Below are 26,610 nucleotides of genomic sequence, written 5' to 3' on the forward strand. Positions count from 1 at the left end.
GCAATTTTCTAGGAGGCCGTTTGGAACAGAATAAAAGGTTAGCTAGAGCAGGGCTTTGCTGTTTCGCTTTGTCCTTTTTCAGGACTGTTGAGTGGTCTCACATAGGTGATCTCACTTAAATTATATCACTGCTATAGTAACAAAACTGCCTCTGGCAATGCGGATTTCCTGTTCCTGAATCATAAATGCCATTGTTTAAGGCTAGCATAGAATATTCAAACTGACCTATGGTGTCATATTTTCCCCATAAATATTGGACTCGCACAATCAGTGTTTGTGTGTCTTCTCTCCCAATCTCAAAAAAACAAAAATTCCCTGTTGCAAAGGGAAGAAGATGGTGCCTAAACTAAACTGAAACGAAATCGCCCTGTGATTTGTAAACTGCATAAGCCAGGTCACTGACTTTGCAATGATGTATAAGCAAGCTCTTTAATTTTGGGTGTGGAGAAGGCAGTCTCGCACAGGGAACATGTTTCTGTGTGGATTTCCCCGTTCCCCTATCTGGTATAGTTGATAAGTATCAGTAGAGTTTAATAGCATTTGCCTGCAATAAATGTTAATTTTGTGGGGAAAGGTGATAGCGCGATAGTAGAACATATTATTGGTATGCAGAAGACCCCACTGTCAATCCCTGGCATTTCCTGATAGGGCTGAAAAATGTGGCAAATAACTACTAGTCAGTACAAACAGTACTGAGTGTTGTATAGCTTGATATAAGGCAGCTTCCTGTGTTCCTATACTTACCTTCCCAGGCATCTTGAGGGAAGCTAGGATTCCTAGGTCCATCCTTCATAAAGCCCCTAATTTCCCAGCTCACCATTACCTTTACCCCTTCCTCATCCCCCTCTCCCAGCTTTAGGAAGCTGGAAGCATGCCTTAATTCCTGCCAATTGAGCAGGCAGAAATGGCTGCCAGTCTTGGTGTTGGTGGGCAGTGGGAGGACCTGAGGCCTCCAGCATTGTCAGTAGATAAACGGCCCAGGAGTTGCAGGGAGGAGCCGTAAGCCAGCAATATAGCAGAGAACATCTTCTGCCAAACAGAATAGGCAATATTGGACTAGGTTTGTCAATGGTCTGGCAATATAAGTAGTTACAGGTGAAACTCGACAAATTAGAATATCGTGGAAAGGTTCATTTCTTTCAGTAATTCAACTTAAAACGTGAAACTAATATATGAGAAAGACTCATGACATGCAAAACGAGATACGTCAAGCCTTTATTTGTTATAATTGTGATGATTATGGCGTACAGCTGATGAGAACCCCAAATTAACAATTTCAACTTTGGGGTTTTCATCAGCTGTACGCCATAATCATCACAATTTTAACAAATAAAGACTTGACATACCTCACTTTGCATGTCATGAGTCTATCTCATATATTAAACTCCAGTAGCTAATGAAAACAATTGCTTACATAAATAGACTTTTCCTCGGTATTCTAATTTTTCGAGTCAGAACAATAGATGGCCCTGGATGAAGACAATCTGTTTGTGTCAAAAAAAATGTGTCACCAACTAAGTGGGACTGAGATGAACATTGTATAAGGCTTTCATAATATATAATGAGTACACAAACATTTTGCATGGGGAGGTTTGTGGTGAGTTTTTTTAAAAAACAAAACACTCCCATTTTTAGCAGAGGTGAAATAAGTTGTTAATTCTGAGCGTTTTATAGCCATCAGGCTTTACCTGAGACACTTCAACCACACACACACACCAGTATAGTATTTTTCAACAAGCTGATCATGTTTGCAACGTGATAATCTTGGACTGGGTTTTTTTTTTGTCCAGATGTAATAATTTTATATAGCTAGGAGTTTTAAAACTGTATGTATATGCTGTTAAAATCTAAATTACTTCACTTTCCCCAAATGTCTAGTATTTACATAAAAGTCCCCATTTTACAAATCGAAAGAATGGAGAAAATCTGGATGTCTTGCATAATTTTAACTCATTTGGATATACAGACATTTTTGTACAACTTTGGTTACAGCCTCTCATCTGTCTCTGAAAAAAACTGTTGACTGCCTTTGTGCTAAAATAAACTGCATTGTGCAGGGTTTTTGCTCTGGTGTGACCCAGAATGTGTGTTTGGTCTTACTCTGATAAAACTACTAGGCCACGCCTTTTACAAATCCATGTATGACATAACACGTTCTGAGACTTTTCTTTAGGCTTGCTTATGAATTGTGCTCTTCAGGGTGTGTACTCTGGAAAGAGAACGAACCGCATTTCTTGAAAACGGGCCTTCATCCTGAATTTAAAAGTAGTAAGATGTGATGGCAGTATAATAAAGGGCTAATTGGGGTTTTTTTTTAAAGTCATGTATTGTGCATTGCCTAGGTTTCTCTCTACACACATTCCTTTCCTATATTTCCTGTGAACTGGCACATATCACTCTCTCTACAGGAAGGAACAGTGCTGGCAGAAACAAGGCGGGGGGGACAGAATCCCCAGAAGTACAAAAAAAATGTTTTTCAAAAACACAGCATTTAAAGGGGGGCAATTCCCCTTCCAAAACAAGAAAACAAACAGAAACAGGCCAGTAAGGTACTACAAACACTGAGAGTTAGGTAGAAAAAATTTTAATGGGCTGGAATGAGCTTGCTTGCTTGGCCCCCTTACAGCTTAGAGTAAGGGTGGGGAAGCTGTGGCCTTCCTGTTGGGACTCCTATTCTATCTGCTTGCCTAGTTCCCTTAGCTGGTGGAAATTGTATTTTAACAATTGTAGGGAGGGTCACAGGTTCCCTAATAGATAGTATCCTGCAAGGCTGACCAGCTGAAGCTCTGTACTGGAGCTTTTCTGTTAGGGGTGATGGACTGAAACACTTGGTTGCATATCAGTTTCTAGAAGCTTTCACATTCCTTCTTCATCTTCCAACTCCCAAGATACACCAGCAGTCCAGTGTATGGAAGATCAAGGAAGGACTGCAAAGCAGTTGACTTAATTTATATTTAAGAGGAATTGAACATTGTGCTCTTCTGATCTTTCTGTCAGCATATTTCTCCATGCTGCAAAGAATGGTTCCTCTCTCTGCCCTACCCCCATGTGTTCTGGAGGGTTCTCCCCGCCAGAGCAGATTTGGAGGGGGGAAGATCCATTGCACTAGCAGGAACCCTTTTGCAGGCTTCCACTAGCACACTGCATTAGTTGAAGTATGCTCTGCCATCTCCCTTTCAGCCACTCAACTGGGTAGTGGATCTAACAGGCAAGCAAAGAATAGGTAAGCTTAGGCATCTTAAAATTAGATGCTATGAGGGTGCAGCAGCGACTTCATCTTAAGTAGTTTAGCTTATACAAAATTCCATACAATGCAAATTTCGTATCTTTGTAGATTGCTGCATATTAAAATTTATGAATCACTTCTCAAGATAAAAACTCGCTTAGAAATTTATAGCGGAAGGTAAAGTACCGTAATAAAAATACGTAAGCATAATTAAGAACATACGGTAATTAGATGGAGTGGGGGATTCAATCACTGGCGTTACCCAAATGCCTGGGGAAACTTGATACATTGCTCCAATTAGGTGCTGGTGGGCAAGTAAATTTGCACCCTGAGCACCCTCCAGTCTAATACAACTTTTTGAGGGCGGATGATGACTTCTGCTACTGCTGCCAGCGGGGACATCTGCTTTATTATGCTCACCAGGGGAAGCGCAGGCAGTAGGAAACAATAATACTCCAAAAAAGAGGATTGAGCCCAACAGGGATACAGATTATTTTAAGTCTTGAAGGAACGCAGAGTGGGGGCAGCAGAGCCAAAAAAGACATTTTGTCCCTGCTTTCTTCCTCAAAGGTGCTGGTCTTCCTACTCTTACAAGAGACAGGTGCATCTTTTAAACCATAGGCCTAGTTGGGCCCACAAAGCACACTTCAGGTGCCAGTGGGGATTGGGGCCTCCCAGAGCTGACTTAGGCTTCCCATCAGTGGGAGAGGAGAGACTGGTGCTGAGGTGAGGTTCCCACAACCGTGGCTGCCCCGTGCACAGGTTTTTCCTTTACCATATATGTATTTATTGCATGTGTGAGCTCTCTCTCACACACACACCTTTTCTCTCCCTCTCTCTAGCTACCTCGCCAGCTGCTTGTAGCTCCAGTAATTAGACTGTCACCGCTCGTTAGAGGAGCGAGGGAAACACACTTGTGACAGATTCCACTAGTTCATCGAGGGGGTGCGATCTTCGAAGGGAAATTTAGTACATTAATTTGAGGTCTCAGCTCTGTCCTTTTCTGGAGGTTCCCTCTGCAGTCTGTTTATTGCCACACTCAGCTTGGGCTTCTTTTTCCCCCTTCGCCTTCGGAGCCCGCCAATAAACTTTAGATTAGATTAAATCAGCCATTTGACATTTGCCAGGGGTTTGGTGCAGGGGCGCGCGGAAGCGCGGGCGCGCGCCTTTCTCTCCCCGCTTGTAGCGCCGCTCTGTCGACTAAAGGGGGCGCGCTGCGGAAAGGTCTCTCTCTCTCCTTCGGCGCGCACAGGCCCAAGCCTTTCTCTTTCGACCCCCCAGAACATGGAGAGGGAAGCTGAGCAGGGGGCGTGGGGTGGGGGGTCAAGTCACAATAACCACCACGACACCACAAAAACCTGCTCCGCTACCCAAGTCGCCGAGGCTACCAGGCACAAGCAACTGAGCTACGCAGCCGCCCGCGCCACCTCAAAATACGCGCGCGCCCTGGAGAAGAAGCGCTTTTGTCGCCCTCCGACATCCTCTTCCCCTCCTCTTTCCTTGCTATTCATGCAAGGTTAACTCAGCAGAGGAGGCTCAATCCAAATGGCAACTGGCGTTGCATTTATTTTATTTTATTATTTAAAAGAAGAAGAAAAGGGGAGGGGGGAACCTGAAGGAAAAGGGGGGGGCGGAATCAGAAATAGGGAAAGAAAAGAGGAAAAAGCAGCAGGCTGATTACGAGGTGTCAAAACTGCCAGGAGCAAGAAGGTGATAGCAATCAGGGGTGAGAAGAGTGCGCCATTCGTGCGGGGCAGCTAATTATCCGTCTCATTTGAGGCAGCCGCGTTCGAGGCAGCCGCGTTCGCCTGCTGAACGGTGACAGATTGGCGCGGAGGAGAGGGGAGGTGTTAAAACAATGGAGCCGGGCTTGCGAGCGCTGCTGCATGCTAATCAGGACGGCCTCCTTCCTGCTTGCCTGCCTGCCTGCTTTTCCCTCCCTCGGCTCGCCGTGATCCCGCCTTCCCCTTCTTCTTCTTCCCCGGCCCCACAGAGGGAAAAGCTCGTCGCAAACGCTGCCTTCATCCCCACACACACACACTCTCCCGCTTTGCACACCCCAACGCACAGGCGCGCGCGGCCGTTTCCACGAATCGGGGGCGCAATCCTGACTCCCCTCCATAAAGCCATGCGGGGGGGGGGGGTAATCTCCCGTTGCCTTTAATAATCCCACCCCCTAATTACACGGGCGGGAGGGGGCGCCGAGCGAAGGCGGCCGTGGCTGTGATCTTGCGCGGGCCAATTAGGCCGGCGTTCCACCGGCTGGCGCTCCGGGATTCCCCTGTTCTTTCTTTTTTTGCGGGCGGAAGGAAGGAAGGATGGCTGGCTGGCTCCTTGGCATTGGGGCGTGGGGCGGGGGAGGCGTTGCCTTCACTAGATCGGCCTTGATCCGACGGACTTTTATTGTAGAACTTGGACCTGCAGGCACACACGCACACACCCACAAGCAGGTGTTCCAACCTGAATAAAATATGGGAGAGGGACAGGTGACAGGTCATCCCCAGTCCGCATAATGGATCACAGGACGTGGCACACAGGCATTATTTGAATGGCGGTGCTCATCACCTTTGTGGAGGCCCAAATATTTTATTGGCGCGAAGGGATCTCCGTCCATAGGAGTTGGCTACTATGCACACAGGCGATTGTAGAACCTGTGGAGTGCTGTCCATCAACTCTGCATAAGAATTGCGGAGGCCTTCTAAAGATAGCCTGCTCCTTTATATGGCCTTTGGCTTTGTTTGGGACTTTGTGCTGAGATCCTGTGCAGACTTACCTGGGGGACTTGTGTTTGAGTCGGCCTACATGCATTGCTCTGCATGTCTAAACCTATGGGTGTTTATTTGGAAGTCCTATTTGTAAGTTCAAACAAGCACGTTTAGGGCTGTTATTGTTATTAATAATAATTTCTGTCCTGCTTTTCTGCTGGCGGACAGTCCTTCTATCCTGCTTTTCATCTAGCAGACGCTCCTTCAAAGTGGGTTAAATAAATATCTCAGTTTAAAATACAATACAAACATAATTAGCAGCACTATTTCATACACATTTCAGCCTAGGCCAATTTAAAAGCCAACAGCTTAGAAGTTCAAGCTGTATGTGTGTGTGACCCTTTTATCCTTCTTAAAAGTTAAATTCAGTGGATACTTGGGAATAATTCCCATTGAACTTATTAGGACTTACTTCTGAGTAAAGATATATAGGGTGCCTTTCTCTTACCACTGACTAGCCATTGTCCATCCTCAAAGTTTGCAAATGAGATCATGCCTCAACGTAAGAGGATGCAATTTTTCTTTAGCCTCCCTTCAGAAATTACAAACTGATTTCCAGTGTAAAATTTAAAAGCCCCAAATCTAGTGTAAGTAGCTGGAAATGGCCCTTAGTGGCACTTAGGAAAGCACAATTCCCTCCTATTTCTCATATACAAAGGTGAGTGTTGCTTAAGTTGCCCAAAAGGCACCATCCATGGATGCCAAAGAGGGAGGTATCCCCAAGCTTTGCACAAGAAAAATATTTGGTGATGAAGCCTAAGTGTGTCCCCACCACACACAAAAAGGTGTCCTGATGATGACACGAGTATATTCAGTGGCCATGGAACGCTGACTGTTGGGATGGGAAGAAAAAGTTGGGAGAGAGCAGGAATGGAAAGGTGTAAGATGGAGAAGAGTATGGCTGAAAGACGAGAGTTTTGAACAGGAACATTTCACACTGCAACATTTTGTTGAAGTTTGCACATGTTCCATTCTCTTTTACAGTGCAATATGCATGGTTTGCTTCATTGGTTATATCACAGCCATAATGAAGTGTGGTCAATGGTTGCTTTTCAATGCACCAGAAGAGCGAGCCATGTAGGATGCCAACCTACCTGTAACTAGTAGCTTTCCTGAAGCGAATCAGACATCCTGCAGACCTGGTGCAAGGTTTCTGGAAGTCAATAGGACAAATTAGTGTGTCACATGTGGGTGGAATAGAAGAACTTGTGAGATTTTCTGCCTCAGGTATCCAAATAACTTGAGCAGACTTGGTTACCATGTAACTTGACTTGAAGGTGGCAGGGTACAATTTGCTATTTGACCTCAGGCAGCAAAATATATTGGGCTGCCTTGTCAGGATTCCACGGACACACACAGCAGATGACCAGGAAAAGAACAATAAATGTCATGTTTGTCTGCAGATCCTACTTTGGGCTCCACCAAGACAGCAGCTACACCTTACCTGTTCCAGCTTTGACCACCTGGCCTCGCTACCCCACCTGCTTCTCCTCCGGGATTTGGTTGCTGCTGCTTTTGTTGTCAAACCACTTCCTAAAAAATGTAGCGTCGTGAAGCACCCGGTGTCTCTTATTAGTCGTATGAGGCAGAGGAATGAGCGCTGGATTGTTTACTGTCAAAGCCTTCTCAGTTTCCATTCCATCCTGCCCCTAAAGATTTTGATTACTATACACTTCCCTTTAACATTAAAATATTATTTATTACAGATTTACACAAACTGCGCGTGTGAGTTTCATGTGAAGGGAACAACATATTGATGCTGGATAAGGATTTCCCCCAGAAACAGTTTGAGCTAAATGATTATATATCCACGCATTAACAAGGCAGAGAAGGAAGGATCCCCCCCCCCCCAAGCCCACGTCCTGAGAGGTTTAATGGCGTGTGTGGACTAGATTACCAGGAATGTCACAAAATGAGCCACGTTCCTCTCCCCTCTCTCGCAAACAAACAACCACCTCCAAACCAGCGTCATACCCCGTAGGGTTTGCTGGATCCTTTATTTTCTCCCTTCGCTAATAAATCTCATCCATTCCTCGCTGCAAATCCCCTCTCCTGCTACTAATTCCACCGCCTTTACTGTCCTTTCCAAAGCTGATCTTCCCTGTCTATGCGCAATAATATTTAGGAGACTCTCACGAGAGTTCTGTAGATGGTGAGGACTTTACGGAGTCTGCAGCTCTGCGGCAGGAAGGCTACAGGAAGAAAATGAAGAGAGCGGGAGAGAAAGATTGTATATATGTTTATATGCTCTGCGTCCAGTCCTATTCTCTTTGCCCTAGTAATGTGATGTGGAGATATCTCGACCTTTGCTTTCCCTGGTACTGAATCTGAGCACGAGGCAGCTCAGCTGCGTCGCTGCCTCTCCTTGACCAGGAGAGGCGGAGAGAACGGCGAATGAATCCGGGCCTCCTCCTAGTCGATCGACCCCCGCAATTATTTGCACTTACGCACCGAAAGGTGACTTGACGCTTGCTCCCCGGGGAAGATCCCTGGCCATATGACTGAGGAGGCGGCGGCGCTGCTTCTTCTTCCCATATGAGCTCTCCAAGGTGACTTGATCTGTATGTGCGTGTATGTGTATGCATACACATAACCAAGCATATATATATATGCTTGGTTATCATCTTTTCTCTCTCCCCTCATGGGCATTACTCTACTGAAGGAGAAGGGAAGCAGCCTTTTCATCCCATCGTGCAATAAAATTAAGGACACGTTTTGTTTGCTTGGTGGCTTGAGATGCCTCCAGCCCGGGTGTTGCCTTTCAAAAATCGGTTGCTGCTGCTGCTGCTGTTTAACTGGCTTGTCCTCATGTATCGGAAACCGATTTAAATCCGCCTCTCTTTCGAAGAAAAGGCCATTTAGGAAAAGAAATCCTAAGCATTTTTTTTTAAAGTAGCGTTTTCTCAGTTGTCAGATGTGCCATTTATTGGCGAAGAGAAAGGAACGTGTGTGTGTGTGTGTTTTCTACCAACAACCACTTATTTTGCCACTCCAGACAAGTTTTAATCTTCTCAATCGGCTCTGTGGGTCCTTTCCGGTTTTGCTACAGATCCCGGGTGCAAGACGGAAGGGGGCTTAGGAGTTAAGGCTGTAATCCAATGTAAGTCCTTCTCAAAGTAGACCCACTGAAGTCAGTAAACTTGAGTAACTCCAATGCATTATTTCAATGGGTCTACTTGGGGTATGACTGGCGTTGGCTGCAACTCTAAGTCTTTAAAAAACAACAACAGCGACCTGAAACAGAGGGAGAGAGATGAGACCAAGAGCCAAAATAACAACCGAACATTAGAAGGCCGCTTCTGACAACCATAAATAAATTGCTTTTTTTTCCAAGAAGTTGATTGCAAGGTTTTGAAAAACACAGAAATCTATTGGAGGCCACAAATATCAAGGGCATTCCAAAATGCTTTGGCTAAAAAAGGGGGGGAACTGGACACGATCCAACCAGAGCTAAACGCTTATAAGACAACAATCATAGGCATACATAAAGTCTGTGGTCCTCGAAAGCTTATGCCACTATACATATCTTGGTCTTTAAGGTGCTTTTCTTGCGATAGGAAAAGCACCACTCAGGCGGCCTGCTGTCTGGAGTGGAAACTGTTACTTAGTTCCATTGAACCTGATTTTGCCAGCGGAAGAAAGCAGACAAGGTCAAATCCCACTGGTGGTTTGCATAGGAAAGTGCATGCCCGATCCTATATATGTTCACTAAGAAATAAGCCCTACTGAATGCAGAGGGATCCGGTACCGAATAATCGTCCATAGGTCTGCAGCCTTAAACACGTGCTGAAATCTTTCCCACTCAAATCAAGACGTCGTGAAAATGCTTCTCAGTGGCTCGATCTTCCTTAGAGGGAAAAATCGCATTTCATTAAAGTGTCTTGCTTCTTAGCACTATAAACAGGACTGTAGACCTTTCAAGATCCTGGGAAGAATTCCAGCTGCAAGACGACAGGAACGTGTGATATACCTAAAGAGAAACCCTCCATTTGCCGACCAAGGATTCCCCATGATCTCCCCAAAAACAAAAGCAAGTATTTATCTCGCTTCACTTTCCCAAGCAGGAAGCTCCGTTCTGTTTTTGTCAGTCATCCTGTGAAATGGACCAACTCTTGGGGGATATTAACATAGCAGTCCCGTGTTAATCAGGATCTCGACCGGATTAGGCCCGCAGAAGTTTCCAGCTGCCCATCTGAGCGGCCTCGACAGCGCAGCGCCTTCTTTTGTGTCAAACGCTCCATCCTTAACCTCCGATCCGTCAGGAATGTCTTTAGTTGCCGTCTAATTGATAAATTGCCTCAGGTGCCATCGGTAGGCGCACGTACGGCTAGAGAACCACGCGCGCTAATTAGGCACGAAAGCCGTAATTGGAAGGAGGGAACAGCTCAGGACTGTATCGAGATCATGGACTCCGAAGCTGGCACCGGTTGTGTTTATCATAGGTGTTTGGAGAAAACCGTTCGCCCCGTCTAGGGCCAACGCAGCTGCAACAGGCAGCCCGCGAGCCGGCTTAGCGATCATGATTTCCTTTTCAACAGGTTAGCCTAAGGGTTCTCTGCTGGTGGGGGCTTGGTAGCGCGTCTGCAGCTTGGCTACGCGCTAAGGCAAAGAGGTCCCTGCCCGCAAAGGCGCGCATGGCTGACAAAGAAGTGCGCGCGCTATATAGTACAGCACACACACGCACCTGGGGTTCGGTTTCACTTAATTCATAGCACAGGAGTCCGCTGTAAGTGTACAACAGACTCAAAACGTATTTATTTTGTTCCCACTGAAAGAAACTCACCAGAAACCGGGAAAGTAATAGATCAGTCCTTGTTTCTAGAGTAGCCCCTTGCCCTGAAACGGAGCTGGAGATAGCTCCTATTGGCTTTTTCTCCACATTTCCTCAAGATGGGGCGCGTGGGGAGGGGCCTGTGATCCCCATGGACTTGTGGAGCTCTAACTCCCATCACTCCTGACGATTGGCCATTCCGGCTGGGGCTGATGGAAGTTGAGAATCCAACAGCAGCCGCAGGACAAAAGTCCCACCTTCGCATCCTTCCTTCGTCTCCATTGCTCCTGGGCAGGCATAGGCAAACTCGGCCCTCCAGATGTTTTGAGACTACAATTCCCATCATCCCTGACCATTGGTCCTGCTAGCTAGGGATCATGGGAGTTGTAGGCCAAAAAACACCTGGAGAGCTGAGTTTGCCTAGCCTGCTCCTGGTTTTGGGTAGTCAGGCCTGCCTACCCAAAACCAGCCTGCTACATCGCCGTTACCCAACTTGGGCGCAGGGGAAAAGGTAGCAAAACCCGTTTCGGTGGCCTCTCCATCCCACTTGTTAAAGCCCCCCTGAGGCGTCTGTTTTACAGAGTAACTTGGGCTAAGGCTTTCAAATGCAGAATTCGAGATAGAAGAAAGGGACCGTAGTCGACTAGTATCGATGCAACACCTAGATAATCGCTGGGAAGTTCCATTGAGAAATTGAGGCTCTTTCCGTGTTTAGGATCGGTGAGGGCGCAAGACAGTGACGCTAGAACTTCTTGCGCAGATCCGAAGTCTTGGAGACCTATTACTGAGCGGCTCAAACATCTCTTGGATTCCCTGGGCCCTGAGAACAAGTAGATCTCCCTCTTCATGTGTGTACACTTTATGCATATAAAAATCTCGAAATATCGACCGTCTGCATTTGTCAGAGAGAGCTTAAAAAACCAGTACTGTATATCTCTTTGCGAACGTTAGCTAAACTGAAATACTTCTGAATGGGTTTCCCCATGGACATCGCTGTGTGTGTGTGTGTGTGTGTGTGTGAGAGAGAGAGAGAGAGAGAGAGAGAGAGAGAGAGAGAGAGGAGGGGGGAGTAATTCTTGTGGGTGCAGGCTCAGGCGCACATTTAACACGCGCTTTTCAGTATCTCGGTTCGAAGGAGACACTGAACCCCACGTTTCCCTTTGAGACCATCCTTGCTGCAGAATTCCCGGGGAGAGGGAAATCTTCCCCCAGCCAGCGTGGAGGTGGGTTTAGCCGGCTCTGGCTGGGGGGGCTCCTTCCGGGCTAGAAGAACGCGCCGTTCAGGCCCGAACAGGTTGCCTTTTTTTCGTTCCGAGCGCGCGCCTGCGCCTGGCAGCCCTTGTCAATTCCAGCCTGCGAGCTTGTGGAAATGCTCTACGCATAACTCAGGACAGAAGGGTGGGGGCGTAAAAAGCCAAGTCCAAGCTCCATGGGAGCACTGGGAAGAAACCTCGGGCGCCATGCCATCCACAAGATGCGAAAGCCCACGGGGGAGCTCAGCAGCCAAGCCCACAGAAACGGCAGCCCCCCCCCCACCTCCCCGAGGAGCTCTTGCTAAGCCATGTGTCCACGGCACTGCAGTTTTCAGACTGCAATTATTAGCTACGGTTTTTTGACTTGCAGGTTCCCAGACTGGGATTGTGGAGAAGAGCCAGCGGCTCCAGGCCTGTCTTGGCCCAGTTTACATCACTTCGCCAATTTCATCGCCATCCACCCGGATTCGGCTGTGCGCATTTTTGTCAAAAATCTCAGGGGGGGTATTTTTTTTTGGGGGGGGGGAGACGGGGAATGCGTTCAATCTCGTACCAACGTCCCTGGGGCTAAATCCCATTGAACCATGGGGCTTACTTCTCAGTAGACATGCATACAATTGCGCGGATAGCCACCGTTATCCATAGGCAAAAAGATCGAGAGGTTTTATCATCTACGACTAGGTTGCCTCCTCCTTTCTGTGTGTGTGTGTGTGTGTGTGTGTGTGTGTGTGTGTATACATACATATATATATATACACACACCTAGTCCACGGGCAGCGTGATCCAATGCATGCATGCTTACTCCGAAGTAAGCGCTATGGGTTTTAATGGGGCTTACTTCCAGGTCAGTCTATACACAATTGGTCAAAGGGGCCGTCACATTCCCTAATAATGCACGCTCGTACTAGAAACAGTCTGCTTCTCTCATTTAACTAATTATTACATCGTAGGAAACAAACTGTGGAATAGCCAGGCAACTATCGTAGGACCTAATCAAAGGCTTTATTGTAGATGTAAAAAAGAGCGCACGTTCTTTTCCGTTTACCAACTGAGGCATTACAAAACCAGCTAGCATTACGAATATGAACGCATGCATGGAAGGAGACACGGGAATATAATTAGACGTTTGATTTTGGACAAATAAAAGGCTGGATTTTCTCGACGGGGCGGCGGTTGGGTTTGTATTACTGTTTTGTACTACCTTTTAAATTTTTTTTTAAAGGTTGTTACATGTCTCTCTGTGGGCCTTTAACGAGAATGATTTTTGCATTCCCTCGCGATGGAAGCTGCTTGAGATAAAATCAGAAGGATGTCCGACCCATGCACACCTGAGTGGAGTCGATCTGGAAAACAAAACAAACCTATTTCCACTTCACTGCAGTGATAACTCCACCAGCGTTTAAGCCGAGATGCATCAGGAGGGACGAGGCTCTGGGCTTCTCCCATCACACACGCCCATGGGTATAGCCAGGATTTATATGGGGGGGCAGGATTCATGTTAGGGGGGGCAGAACCTCAGTTTGTTAAGTATTTTTTATTGATTTACTTTATGGGAGGGCAGCTGCCCCCCTCCCGGCTACGCCCATGCACACGCGCAAACACAGAAAAATCAATGCTGAAAAAAGGCCTTAACGCGCTCCTCTGGGCTGTCACACTGTTTGCTTGGAAGTCCCCACTGACTTGAATGGGGCTTCCTCTTCAGGGCGCTACAGGATTGCACCCCTGAAATCCGAACCCAGGCGGGTTTATTCAGAAGCAAGTCCTCCTTATTTCAGTGGAAACAAACTACCTACCTGTAACTGATTTCAGTGGGATTGACTATATCATGTCAATGCGGTTTATAATAGGATTGCATCCTAAGGGAAGGATACCGTCTTGGATGGAATAGCGGGAGATGTAGGAAGTGGGTAGCAACTGTGTTACTTGTCAGTATCCATGGGCCATATTGGTCTGTACGACCAAACGAGGAAGCTCACAGATTCCACAGAACGGAAAGTCCCTCCAGCATTTATCTGAAGCTAAATGCAGACTTGCCTTTTCCTGACCTTGAGTCCACTTGGTTCCTATTCAAGTGTTGGCAAAACGCGGTGGGCACCTTGGGTGGCGGATAGCGGGTCCGCGTGGTGCTCAGATTCCGCTCTGTGAATGCAGGAGCAAAAGCCCAGGGGCCCATTCTAAAATCCAATAGCGGGTCAATCAGGCACCCCTGTTCCCCTTTCTTTACCTTTGCGGTGGCGTCAAATTTCCCGGATTCTCCTTCCCTTTTTCCATTAGAGAGACTCTTCCGAGTTCCCAAGACGGCGACTCTAAGCAAAATTGCCTGAGTGTCAACTCCAGCTCGATCCTAAACTTTCCCACGAGTAAGTCCCATTGAACGGAACGGTGCTTACTTCTGAGAAGGCAGGTGTGGGGTCCCAGGTTCAGTCCTTGACAGGAATGAATGTAGGGCTGGAAATGCCCCCGTATCTGAATTCCTGGAGAGCTGCTGCCATTCATTGGACATTACTGGACGAAAGATCTGACTCAGTAGAAGACAATCTGCTATGTAGGCCTACTCTGTTTCATTTTGCATCAGGTAAAATTCCCTTTACAGTATTCCAGATTGACCCCCATTGATCTGAATCTACTATAGGAGATCAGGCACTGAAGTGGTTTCAACAAAAGTACACTTCACTTTCAGAACCAGGCAGGATTTTATTTAAGTGTGCGTATTTCATAGCGTCCCCAGTTTTAAAATGCATTACACAGTCTGAAGCTTGTGTAGTGTGCTCCCGTGGGAGTTTTTTCGAGGGTAACTCACACTGAGTTTCAATGGGACTGTCTTTCTAGGAAGTGCGCTTTGGATTGGGCTCGCAGCCTCCCCTCCTGCTCCACCAGAATATCAAAGCTGCAATTCTGTATGCATTAATTTAAAATATTTATACAGCGCCTCTTCGGTGGTACTCTCACGGCAGCTTACAAAAGCTAGACAAACAAAAACAGGGTATTAAAAGAAGTGTGCGTTCAAAGGCTGATGATAAAGGAAGGATAAGAATTTCGCTGACACCAGGCAGATTTGTCTGCGAAAGGAATTCAGGGAAAGGGGGCCACAACAGAGAAGACCCTCTTGGTGGTCACCTCACCCCAGATGGTGGGTAGTTGGGAGAGAGCCCCCAACTATGACTTCAAATCACCGGCACATCGATACTGGGTCTTATTTGGGCGCTTATTTGTGTACCTAAAACGGGGAGGGAGAAAACCATGTAGACCGCCTTGAGCTTATTGGAGGAAAGGTGGGCTACAAAATGAACCCTTCCACTGAACTCAGGACGCCTCAAGACACAAGAAAAAAATGGCCTGACCCGGCCCACCTCTGTCCACACTACCTATCAAAAGCGCCATGTGCAGAAAAAAAATTAACTGGTCATCCCTTTAATTAGAATATTTTTCACCCCACAGACCCCAGCAGAGAACAAACTAGCGTCTCTGCCATTAGGCTTCCTATACTGTACAGCACTAAATAAATGCTAAGCAGAGTTCTGCATCTTTGATAATAGGTCAACCTCCAGCGAAGATTCCTGAACATCCTATTTACTTATTTGTCAAGAGGGCGCGATCCTATGCACTTCTACCTAGGAGCAAAAACACATGGCTCAGGTAGGCTGCAATCCTATACCCACTCTCCTCGATAGGTTCTCATTTCCGCGTAGCCATGCATAGGATCGCGCTGCGCGGCTATTCACGCTTCTGGAACGCGAACCGAAGCCAGGCCTGCAAGCCAATTCCACACAAAAGATATATATGAAGGATTGTTAAAGAGCGGAGGGGACGAGATGGGGGGACGCTTGGGGTGGGGTTTGATTATTATTTTTGTGGGTGGCATAGGGGCGGGAACCCCATCCGGGTTTGTAGTGGAACGAAAGCGCAATCGAGCAGCCAAGCCAGTCTCCAGGCTTCCCTTCGATGGCATCTTCCTCAGCTCTGACTGGGATCCCTCCGAAGAGATGCTGCGAACAATATTGCAAATCCCAGAGGGACTTTTGCCTGAGAGAGCCAGCCGCAAAACTTGAGCCATCCTCCCGGGTATATCCTCAGCTGGGGCTGCGGCGCGCTGGACTGCCTTGGCTGAACTGATTTCCATGGGACGTTTCCCTCGCTTGTTGCATTGTTTGTATTTAATAAGAATATCTTGTTCTGTTTGTTTTGTCTCCTGGGAGCCAATAAAGCTGTGAAGTTTTTCTTTACACCAAATGCAGCTCTACGGGCGATCAATCAATGGGTAGTTTTTGGATAATCTGTGAGAGTGAGAAATCTAATAATGCAAGCAGCTCAAAAAAAGGGAAAACAGTCTATTTTCTCTTAGGTTAGCTGAGCCAGGACTAGCTAGAACCGTATATTTAAGGCATGAGATAGTGCATTTGTGTTTCTGTGTGTATGTACAACGTGTGTTCTCCCTTTGATGGCTTCTGTTTGCATTATGGAATATTAAATACTGGATTATTTAATACTATTTGCATATGGAATATTAATATATATGGAATGTTAATATGAACCTGAGCGTAACAATGCTCTCTTTCCACCTGTGATTCCCCAGCCAGAAGCATACAGCTCTGTTGCTGGAGGTTGTACATATATATAGCCGTGACCAGCAGACATTGGCAGCCTCGAACTTTCATTTAAAGCAGTAGACTCTTCGGATTGAGGAGGCCGCGTTCCTAAACAAAAGGATTAGGATGGGAGCCTGGAAGAAAAACGCACGAAGACGGCGCTCCGAGCTCAATGTGCATGGATAGGACTGTCCCTCTTACTTTTTTAAATATACTTAAAAAAAAATTCAAGTACATGAAACAAGCTGCAGGTAGGCTCATAGAATTATAGAGTTGGAAAGGACCAGGAGGGTCACCTAGTGAGACCATGAAGGAATCTTTTTGCCCAACGCAGGAATCTTTTGGCCCAAAGTGGGGCTCGAACCCACAACCCTGGGATTAAGAGTCTCATGCGCTACCGACTGAGCTATCCTGCAGGCTGGTGGGGAACTACACGTTAAATCAAAACCACACATCGTGATCCTAACCTTGGTTACTGAATGGTACATTTATGTGCTTGTGTACAGTGTCTCCCCACAACTTATGGCCGGCCTTTCTTCCATCGTGGAAAGGAGGTTTCCAAGCAGTCGCCCATCCAAGCACAAACCCAACCTCGCTTAGCTTCAGCGAGGTGGGGGCCTCGTGCGCCTTCAGACCACCAGGAGCTGAGACCGGTGTATCTCTCACTGACTCCCTGGCACATTGGGTAGATACCATAACCGTGCACGAGATTTATCTCTCTCCCCCCCCCCCCCATTTGCATCCTGCCCTTTCTCCAAGGCTCTCGGTGAAAATGTTAACACGCGTGGGGGGGGGGGGTCATCCTATCGTATCCTCACAACGCCTTTGTGAGGTAGATTAGCCCAACATACAGGGAGTTAGTCAAGACTGCCCACTGGGCAATGCGGGAGAACTGAACCTAAATGGCTATGAGCCCACCAATCGGAGCAGAGGGATTTCAGTGGGAGAGTCAAGCAATTAATATCAGCGCGACTTAATAAATATTTAATACTGAAATAATGGCATGGCCCATTTTTAGGCTGAGATGGGAGCAGGACCCCTTGAACCCAGCAGAAATAGGTACTGTATGAGTAAATATGCATGTTTTGGATTGGACTCTTCTGAATCACAGGTCCCAAGGACTTCTTAACACAGCTTATGAATGTTTTGGGTATTGTGAGCCGCCTTGAGCGCAATTGTTTGTGGCAAGTGGTTCACGGTGGGAGAAGAGCTTGTACATGATTGGGCTATTCAAGAGACCCAACCACCAATCAGGATGCTCCCCATTTCAAGCCTCCCTCTTGCATTCAGATGTCCAGATCCAATGGCAAATTTGTTCACAGTGGCCCCAGTACTACATTTTGTTTAAAATGCTATTAATAATAAAACAAAACAAGCCACAACCACTCCCATGACTCTGGAGAGGACAACTGAAACACCCCCCCAACAAATTGTTTAATCAATGAAGCATCTAACAACTTTAACACTTCCTGGTCGCCTTGTTAATAAATGTAATTTGAGGTAGATTTATAAACGGGAGGGGCGAGGGTGGGGGCAGATCTCCCCCATCTAAACAGCTAAATCATAGTTAGGCGCCGTTCACATCTCCCAGATGCCTATGGACTCCTCGGAATTAGGTGTTAAATAGACAAAAGTGACCTAAACCGCCTTTAAAAGCACAGCATGACCATGTAATTTCTTTTTCTCCCCCCCTCCAGTTTGTGGGGTTTTTTTTATTTAAAAAAAGATGAAACTTCTTTCCAAGTAGCTATCACCCAGATTTAGTGTGAAAAGTACTGTAATTGTAATTCACGCCGTCAGGGTCTATGGCTGATAGACTATCAGCTGTTCTGTAGTTAGGGGAGGCCGTCTCCTTCGTTTTCTTTCTCTCTCTCTCTCTCTCTTTCCTCCCCCCACCTTTCCCCCCCTCCAAAGAGGAAAGCTGCCAAATGCTCCGCTATACCTCCAGCAAGCTAATCGGATGCCAAAACAGCAGCTGCACACATATGCAAATTGGCAATTAATAATATAACATTCTGGGGTGCTGGGGGGGGGGAGAGAAGAGGAAAGATAGAGAGAGATTTGATTTTTTTTTCAAAGGGAGGAGGGGAAGGGAGAAGGGGGGGGGGGGAAGGAGCTACCTGAACATGAATAACCTTAACAGTGCCAGCGAAGCTCTGATCAGAATGGTGCAGAATTAATGAGCCACTGGAGAGGATTTTTCTTCTTCAGCGCTCTCTCTCTCTCTCTCTCTCTCTCTCTCTCTCTCTCTCTCTCTCTCTCACACACACACACACACACACAAAAGCACACACTCGGCAAACTCGGCAGGACAACAAAGATCTCTCTCTCTCACTCACTCACACACACTCTCTCTCTCTCTCTCACACACACACAGTGAGAGAGAGAGAGATCTTTGTTGTCCTGCCGAGTTTGCCTGGGTAGAAATATTCCCAGCCACTTTGGATTCCCAGAAAAGAGAAGATTCTACTTTAGTTTAGCATCGCTTTGTCTTTGTGCAAAAGAAAACAACGGGGGGGGGGGGTGTATGTGTGAGAGAGGGGAGGAAGATTCATTCATATTATCAAGGACCCCCGGCCCAATAACACATCCCGACCACCCACCCACCGTCTCACCGATGACCACCAAAGCAAAGGAGCGGAGCAGACACGATTAACTGTGATTATTCCTCGCGTTTTGCGCGCATCCAGGAACAGGCGAAAGGGCTTGTCAGTTTTGCGCTGCTGCTAGTGCAGCAGCATCATCAGTAGCCGCCTGAGGACCCAAAGAGCGCTTCCAGTAAGCTCTTCGTCTTGACTGGCCGCTGCCACCCCATCCCCTTTCCTTACTCTGGTCACACAATAGAGCAGCAATGGTCCTCCAGATGTTGATAGGCACCCCTCACTCCTAGCCAGCATGGCCAATGGTCAGGGATGATGGGAGCTGGAGTCCAGCCACATCTGGATAACCACACGAGACAGAAAAGGATAGGGGGGGCATGCCTGGACTTGCCAAGCCCTTCCCCACTGGAGTTGCCCACTGACAAACACACACACACACACACACACACAGTCTGCTCCACATGCAGAAATCAAGCAGGGTAACTGTCCCCCCCCCACTCTTTACTTCCTATGCCAGGCAGCAGGAGTGCCAACTTGACCCCACAACCGTAGGTGCCCAGGGCCATGGGTGCCATGCCACATGCATGGCCCTGGCACTGAAATTTGCGGGTGCCTGGCCCCTTCATGGGGAACTTTGTGGGTGCTCGGGCACCAAGGGCCCCAAGCAGTTGGCACCTATGCCAGGCAGGCCTTCATCCATTACATTTCTACATGTGGAGCTTCTGCTAAATGTAAAAGAAGTGGCTGGGGCACCGGTTGGGAGGGGGCCTGACCTGGCAATCAAATTTTTGCAAGGAGATAAAAAGCTTTCACCTCACTTTTTTATTTTTATTTTTTTGAGAATATATGATTTGCCCATCCACACATTTCATCCCTCTGTAATTTACGTTCAGGAAAAACCTTAGAGGGAGACAGGATAATAAGGGACGTGGAGCCTGAGATAATGGTGACTTTCTGGAAAAAAAGAGAGGGCTGAGTGGGATTTAAACATACCTGGAAACTGTACCTGAGAGCTAGTAATAGCCCTGCACCATAGGAACTGGTGGTGGCTGAAGGCTTGATACGTCCCAATGCCGATTCTGGGTGACGAAGCTGGCTGGTAGCTCAGCTTTGACCTGCCTGAAATGACATATGTGCAACAGGGGGAGGTATATTGAGACATATAACACATATCACAGTGGGTTATGGTGCCTGAGCAAAGCACTTCTATGGATTGCTGCCACTATTTAAAAAAAAAAATCTTGCCTCCCTAATGGACATTTTCTTGCAGCGTAGAAAACACAATTTTATATTTAACGGAAGTATTTATTTTCAGGGTGTTATGCATATTTAGTTCCCAAATGCTATCATTTCCAGAACTTACAAAATGTTAAAACTCTCAGTGCAGCAATAAGACTGGTACCAAAGAAATCAATCTGGCAATTTAGCATCCAAAATAGGTACCATGTAGAGAACAGGATGTGCTCTAGCATTTGGGGCATATTGATGCGCATATTCCATATATCCTTAGCAGGGGTAAGTTGATGTGGAAAGGGTGTCCACCTAGGATATCTAAGGTCTAATGTTTAATATTGGTTTGCAGAGACCTTACCCATTGCTCTTTAACAATGCAGTTTATTCTGTCCTTATCGCAGACATATTTTGTTACTGAGCCCCAGTGATGCTTGACAAACACACCAGCTCCATTTTAGAATATGAGGCAGCAGAGAGGAGCTAGATGTTTTTTCTTTAAATCACTTTTTCCTTCCATTTTATGCAACCACCACATCTTGAATAAAACAGAAGCACACAAGAAAATTTTAAAAATGGGATTTGAAAATAACATTTAAAGATATTCAGCTCTTCCCTCTCTGAATATTCCCCACATAAATCTCTACCTCTTCTCCCACATTAAAGACACCTTACTTTATGTAATTTTGTTGTTGCATTTCACACTGCAGTCCTATGAATGTTTACTCTGAAGTGTTCAGTGGCATCTGCTCTCAAAGAAGCGTATCCAGGTCGGCAGCCTCAAGATAAAATCCAATAATATTTTGAATAGATGGGATAAAAGTGAGATTAAAATACATTTATACCGGAGGTTTTCAACCAGTGTGGCGTGGCACCCTGGGGTGCCTTGAATGATGGTCAGGGGTTGTGTAGACAACACTGACCTCTCTGTCCCTCTTTCCTTCCCTCCTTCCTCTGATGCCCTTTCATGTCTCTGCCTCCCAAAAGCTTGCATGGCTATTTGTTGCAACGGCCTTGGCTACAAGCTCCACAAGCGAATGGCGGTTCTGGGGCTTCCGGAGGCATCCCAAGGAGAGGGGAGAGGAGTGGAGGCTAAGGGAACACTTCACAAGGGAAGGGGTTTGAAAAGGGGTGAGGGGCTGCCGGCTCTGCAAGCAAGGGGTGACATAACTAGGCCTCGAGAGCCAGTGTGGTGTAGTAGTTAAGAGCAGTAGACTCGTAATCTGGTGAACCGGGTTCACTTCCCTGCTCCTCCGCATGCAGCTGCTGGGTGACCTTGGACTAGTCACACTTCTTTGAAGTCTCTCAGCCCTACTCACCTCACAGAGTGTTTGTTGTGGGGGAGGAAGGGAAAGGAGAATGTTAGCCGCTTTGAGACTCCTTCAGGTAGTGATAAAGCGGGATATCAAATCCAAACTCTCCTCCTCCTCCTCCTCCTCCTCCTCCTCCTCCTCCTTCTTCTTCAGCTCGGAGTGCATTTCCCCACAGGGGAGCTGCAGAAAGAATGTAGTTGGTCAAGTGATCAGTGGGCTCCAAAAGGTTGAAAACTTCTGATTTATACATTTATCATACATGGAGGGCACTTGCAATGCATGAACCTTGCTGCCTGCCTTTCCCCTCAGTGAACATAAGAGGAAAACAAGATGCCATTCCCTGCTAGCATTATTATCTATGCACACAAACAAAGGCACTTCTGTGAAAATACAGTTTAAATATAGGTGGTTGTTCAATTGTGAGCTATTGTATCAAACTGGTTTCTTAAATACTACACCTGCCATCTCAGGACAAGAGAGGCCCCCCCCCCACTAATGCTTTGCTCTCCATTATCACCTAGCAGTTTGAAAGCATGCCAGTGCAAGTAGATAAATAGATACCACTGTGGCAGGAAGGTAAATGGTGTTTCCGTGCGCTCTGGTTTCTGTCACAGTGTTCCATTGCACCAGAAGCAGTTTAGTCATGCTGGCCACATGATCTGGAAAGCTGTCTGTGGAAAACGCCAGATCCCTCAGCCTGAAAGCGAGATGAGCGCTGCAACCCCATAGTCGCCTTTGACTGGACTTAACCATCCAGGGGTCCTTTACCTTTACTTTTACCTTTTATCACACATTCTGCTACTTTCAATTTGTCACCTCATAAATTTAAAGCACATAGTTCCCCCCCAAAATTGTAGTTTACCTCCATGGACTACGATCCCCAGCACACTTAACAAACTACAGTTCTCTATATTTATTGGAGGAAGCTGTTGCCTCAAATGTATGGGGTGAGGATGTGACCTTGAACAGTTTTTACTGCTGCCTGGGCTTCTCATTCTTGCTAGAAGTGTAATAAGCTCTAGACAGAGTACCAAAGCAATCTGCACAGTCCTGCAAGAGAGGGCTCACAGCTTCCCAGATCTATGAAATAAGGCTACATCCCAAGTTTCAGATTCGAGAGATGGTGTGTTCACAGATATTTGAAATGCAGAGAAGCTGATCAAAGAATGTAGATCACAGGGACAAAGTGCAGGGTTTTTAAAATGTGCTCACCTCTCTGCTGAATTGTGGCTTGACGATTAGACAGATTAGCTTAATGCAGATGAAACCATTAAAGACAGGATGTTGCTTCTAAAAAATCATTTTGTTTTGTAGTCATTTATTCATGTACGAGTGTGAAGTGGGGAGGGAAACAACAACGGTTGCATCCTGATTTGCACCCACTCACTTTCCGCTAAGCCGCATCCAAATAAATTGTTCTGTGAGAGTGTAACAAGAAAACATTTGTGAATTTGAAATTGCACAGCATATTGAGGGATTCTATTCTCTAAGCTAAACTAGAGTCGCAGGGAACGAAAACTCCAATTTGGCTCTGTTTCTTGAAACGCTCATTTCAGTACATGGAACCACTGTGAAAAGTCTATAGAGTTTGGCTCCCCTGTTCAAAATTAAGCCAGCCAATTTCTTCTCTGTTTATGCATTTTCCTAGAATGTACATACACAAGATGTATTGAATGCTTTTTGCTTCCTACATGAAATTAGAATGATATACAATTTCTCTCTGTGCTACCGAATTACCATATAGCCCCTGACTGGCTGCTGAAAAATAGAGGAAGAGGTGCTGTGAGTTCTAATGACAGCATCCTATTTACCCATTAGATAGTGAGAGCAAGTGCTGGGTCTACTGGCATGTATCCTACACACTAGTCATCCCCTTTGTCCTTTGGTCATCTACCCCATGTGGGACCAGAGCCTGATGCTGGTGAATGACACTTTGGATTTTCAGCAGAAGCACAGATCATGAGAAGGGGCAGCGGAATTTGGAGTAGGAAGCACCCCTCTCCAAAGCAACGGCAATAGTAGCAGATTTCAGGAAGGAGGGGCAGTGTCTTATCAAAACTAAGTAAGGGGTTAACTCTATCATCTTCTCAGCATGCTCCAGTGGAAGCTAATGGTTTCAGCAGCCTATTATTATTATTATTATTATTATTATTATTATTATTATTATTATTATTATTTCATTTCATTTGTATACCGCCCTATACCCGCGGGTCTCAGAGCGCTTCACAACATAAAATCACAATATAAAAACACAAAATAATTTGTGGCCATTCCAGTGGGTCATCATTTGGAGATGTGTGTGTGTGTGTGTGTGTGTGTGTATCACAAATCACCTGCAAACTGCTAAATATTTTTTTCTTTAATCTCCTGCATAAGCCTAGTGGCATAGAAAGGTTTTCAGCAAACATTTAAATATTACTGCTGCATCTCTATTGGAAAACTGTTCCACAACAGCCGATAATTCCACAACAGCCGATAATTAATTAATTAATTTATCAAATTATTATTACTACTACTACTACTATTATTAATTTAAACCCTCCAGGCAGTTTACAAGAACTATTTAAATGAGCAATAAAATAGTCAGTTAAACACATTTAAAATATAATTAAAGTTAACAGTAGATAGACTAAAAAAAGAAGATTGAAACACGTCAACAGCTGCATGTCTGGATAGGCTTTCCTTAACAAAAGTGTTTTAAGCAAGCATTTGAAAAGTATGGCGAAGATGCCTGCCTGATGGCAACAGACCAGGAGTTCTAAAGTGTAGGTGATGCCACACTAAAAGGCCAATGCAGAATGTGTACTATGTGGCATAACTAACAGTGCCACATCTGCAGATTGACACAATCGAGTGGGAACATACGGAGTAAGGAAACAGGCAAACAAACATCTTTCTTTCTTTCTTTCTTTCTTTCTTTCTTTCTTTCTTTCTTTCTTTCTTTCTTTCTTTCATCTTTTCTATCTTTCTATCTTTATTTCTATTATAACAGTCCCTATAGGGTTGAGAACTCAAATTGGCCCAGAGCTCAAACTGGATTTTCTTCTTATGTTTGAGTTGAGGTCATAACTGATTTGGGAGCCATGGTATATTTAATTGTGGGAGAAGCTTGTCCATGATTGCTGGTGTACTCACCTGAACAGATTGCCAGTAAACAAACCCATCTATTCACTTAGTGCAAACCCAAAGTCTGCACAATCATTCACTTAAATCTAGGCATTCCATATATTGCTTACACTTTAACTTCCACCCAGTCATTCATTCATTTTGGAATAAAGTTAAAATCGAACCAAATCAGGCTCATTTCATTTCCATTTTCACTCATTCTGAAACAAAAGCAGAGTAGAACAAATGTGACATACCATATTTGTATCATTCAAGGTTGGGTGGGTCTGGGAAGCTTACCTGTCTCATGTGGCCATTTCCAGTGACCACCCTTAAAAAACCCAACCCAAAATACCATTCTAGAGCAATCTGGGAGAATGATTGACAGTCACCAGGAGCAGCTACAGAAGCTAGTCTTGCTGCTGCCACTGGGAGAAAAAACTGCTAAAGGAAAGAAAAGTAATTTGAGTAATAAAAGAGGCAAGAAATGAATAATGAAACGAATGCTAATTGAATGAATAACTAGCAAAAAAAATGAGGATCCTAATTACAAAATGAACAGAATACTAATAAAATAATACTAATAAAATGGCTAATGTCACCAGCATCTGCCACTTGAGACAGTTATCCCACTCTGCCCAATGGTAGAAGTGGCCCTGGCTGTTGTTACTTGAATAGTTTTCGAGCATCTTTCTCCAGCTCATTTGATTCCTTGCAGTGAGCTTTCCTGGCATGGTGACAGGCAGTGCTTTTCCCCCTAGAAAAATGAAGTTGTTACAGTAAGTGCCACACTTTTTAATGACGGAAAAAAGAGGTGCTGGTAACTGCATACTCTTGAGTACCCCCTGAAAAAAGCGCTGGTGACAGGTAAAAAGATGCTTTAATTACAATTGAGAGAAGCTTGATGAATTCTACAATTATTCATGATGTGCATTATAATGCACTCTCTAAGTGCCAGGTTAGTGGACCCATTCTAAAATATAACCACGCCAACATCTGGCTTTTATCTTATTTTTATTTATTTTATTCATAAAAACATTCCCATGCCTCCCTTCCCTTCTAGTGCCACGGAGACTGTTGTTTTGAATAATGTGCAACTGATAAAATGTAACCTGGCACTGCTTTCAGCAACATATAGCAGGAAGCTCTGGCTGTGCTTCCGGCTACTTCAAGTACTTAGGGAGTACGAAAAGAATCTTGTTACGCTGGCGGCAGCATTATAATAGCAATATCCAGTGGGTAGTATTCCACACTTATCCTACTCAGACTACAGACATTGCCATGAATGGACATGACTGACTTAGGCTCATTCATTTCAATAACACAACACTGTGTAGGACATAGCTGAAGGCAATACTAGAAACTAATATAAAAATTTAAGTATGGTTTCTTAGGTAGCAACAGCAATACCATCCATGCACATGAGGGAGGTATCAACAGGTTTAAGGTGAGGGTCCCGAAGTATACAGAAGCACAACATCCATTAAATACCTGTTACATAGACCCAGGGCTTTCCCCCCCCAATTGGTGCTCACCAGATCTTAGCTCCGGCACCTCTCAGGTAAGCCAGGTGGGCACCATTGCCATTCTAAGGGAACAAGGGAGAAGATCATGGTGAGCTCTAGCGCCTGTTTTTCTAGAAAAATAGCATTGCATAGAACTGAAAATAATTGAGAAACAGCAACAGCAGCAATAATAAGCTAGGGAAATAAAGTATGTCTGGAAACTCAAGATCATTCACATGGTGCTCCTTTTAAGATT

Source organism: Lacerta agilis, chromosome 1, assembly GCF_009819535.1.
Source record: "Lacerta agilis isolate rLacAgi1 chromosome 1, rLacAgi1.pri, whole genome shotgun sequence".
Classification (NCBI taxonomy): domain Eukaryota; kingdom Metazoa; phylum Chordata; class Lepidosauria; order Squamata; family Lacertidae; genus Lacerta; species Lacerta agilis.